The 2584-nt window shown below is 37.7% G+C and overlaps 1 pseudogene; it reads right to left on the reverse strand.

The window, feature by feature from the left end:
* Nucleotides 1-401: 401 nt before the first annotated feature.
* Nucleotides 402-1224, reverse strand: LOC132051153 (7-deoxyloganetic acid glucosyltransferase-like; annotated as a pseudogene).
* Between the last annotated feature and the right edge of the window lie 1360 nt (nt 1225-2584).

Consider the following 2584-nt stretch of genomic DNA (forward strand, 5'->3'; position numbering starts at 1 on the left):
AATATGTAGATATAGAGTTTAGCCTAAACAACAAAAACATAACTAAGAAGGGAACGAAATAGAAAAGATCATACACAAAGAACCAACTATGAAAATAAAATATCCTATACAAAAAGAAAGACAATAAATATAAGATCCTATAGTGCAAGGAAATAAACTAATTACAATGAAATCAATTATTTCCACGTATATATCATGCCGACAAGTGCATATATCAATCCTTATTACTTTGGCAAAGATGGTTCTGACCAATTCTCATTAACAAAATGTTTAAGTAACGAAGAAGGAAGAACAAACGAAAAAACAAAAGTTGATCAGCACAAATTAAACACATTTTGTATCTCTAGCACAACAACAACATATCCGGTATATTCCAACAAGAGGAATCTGGGAAGGGTGGGTGTACGCAAACCTTATCCCTATCTTTGTAGGCAGACATTTTCTATCTCTCGTAGCATGTCTTATGTTTCCAAATTCTTCATAGTTCTAACCAACCCTTTGATATCATCAATGAGAGATTCGAGGTTATTGTACGAGGAACCTCCTTCTCCAACACTCAGTTTCGCAAACTTCGATAATTTCTCAACTGATTTCTTGAACTCATTCTTTTTTGTTGCCATAAGATCTTTTACAATTTTCCATACAACGGATATGTCACAGATGTCCTTCATGTCAAATCCAATCTCCCAAAACTCATTTACTAATCTGCTTGTGACTCTCTGGTCCACATATTTAGGCCAACAAATCATGAGCTTTCCCTTAACGATGCTTTCCAATGTTGAGTTTCATCCACTATGGGTCAAAAACCCACCAGCGGATGGGTGGGATAATAACATCTTTTGTGGAGCCCAACTCACTATGTAACCATTTTCCTTGCTACCGCCTCTACAAGTTCCTTCATAAATTGATCATCCAATTCGCCTCCCTTTAAAATGTTAGGCCTCATGACCCAGAAAAATTTAACTTTACTATTTAAATAGGCCATGCCAAAATTCTAAACTTTCTTCTCTTGAAAGAATTGCTAGACTTCCAAAGCTCACATAAATTACGGATCCCATGGACTGATGATCAAGCCATTTAATGGAATTATGGTCTTCTTCCCACAAACTATTTGAGGACAACAATTGTGGAGTAGTTTCTGCAACAAGTCTAGTCTTCAAGTGCAAGTGCAAGTGCAAGTGTGGAGGGCCGATTGCATATGTTTTAGAAGGGGAAAATGACATAGTAATACTTGTTAAGATCCTATATTGCAAGACATAAGGATACCTTTCTTTATTTACAAAATATACCAATTTAATTACAAAATTACAAAACATACCAGATCTGGAAAAAATTAAAAACTCACCCTTTTCCCTATATTATGGGCTGAAATTCCAATTTCATGTATATGATGCGCTAGTAGTCCAATTCCCACAAATATATATATATATACAGAACATCAAACTTCGGATATAAGTGCTCGTGGATTTTCCTCCAAGCACACTGATAAATCTTTAGCAAATGTGGGCCGTCTAATAAGCCATTTAGCAAAGGCAAACATGTTCTTGAGCCCTGCATCTCTATATTAGACGGAATTTAAAAATAAATCCTCTTCTTCTTTCCCATTTGTTCACATTGCTAAAATCATTTGTTAGTTTGTTCGCTTTGTTATTTTCAAAGTAAGAATACTGCAGTAAACTAGATATTAGAATTGTTGTACAACATATCACAATTTCGAGAAAATGATCAAAATGATCCTTAAGGTATGGGTTTTGGTTCCATTTGGTGTATACACATTATTGGATTAGTCCTTGATGATTTACTTTTGCTGCGAGAGTTGGGGGTTTTGGATTCCATGAAGGATAATTTGACGAATCTGTTGAATAGTTAGTTTGTGTTTATGTTTTTAGGTTTTACATGATTAGGGATTTGAATATATTTATGTAGGAAATCAATCCGTAATCTGTATTGATGTATGAAAGTCCTTATATACAAAGTAGGTATAATGATACTAGGCTAAATTATAGGACCTAATTACAATACATAAGGAAGGGAATATTTACATAAGGAAAGAGGAATATAGGGAATATTTACATAGTCTATCCACCCCGATCGAAAGCGGGAGGTTGTCGTACGCTTAGGCCGTCACCGAAATCATCAAAAAGAGCACGCGCGGAGAGACCTTTAGTGAAGATATCTGCGATCAGTAACGGGACGGGACGTGAAGAAGAACACGAACTTCGCCACGAACTTTCTCGCGTGCGAAATGTGTCCGTCTCGATATGTTTAGTGCGTTGGTCTTTGAACCGGATTACTGATAGGTATATGGCACTAACGTTATCACAATAAACCAATGTAATTGTCCCGTGGGATAGGCGGAGCTCCGAAGAAGGTTGCGAAGCCAACGGGACTCGAGCAGGCACATTAGCGACGCCACGATATTCGGCCAAAGACACTCGACTTGGACAAGGTAGGTTGCCGTTTGGATGACCGTAGAGGAGGTTATCTCTGCCGAAGACACGATAACCGGAAGTTGATCGGCGAGTGTACCGGACAACCACCCCGAACTGCATACGCGCAAGAGACGAAGAGAGACGCGAGAGAT

The sequence above is a fragment of the Lycium ferocissimum genome, chromosome 3 (genome assembly GCF_029784015.1).
Source record: "Lycium ferocissimum isolate CSIRO_LF1 chromosome 3, AGI_CSIRO_Lferr_CH_V1, whole genome shotgun sequence".
Lineage (NCBI taxonomy): Eukaryota > Viridiplantae > Streptophyta > Magnoliopsida > Solanales > Solanaceae > Lycium > Lycium ferocissimum.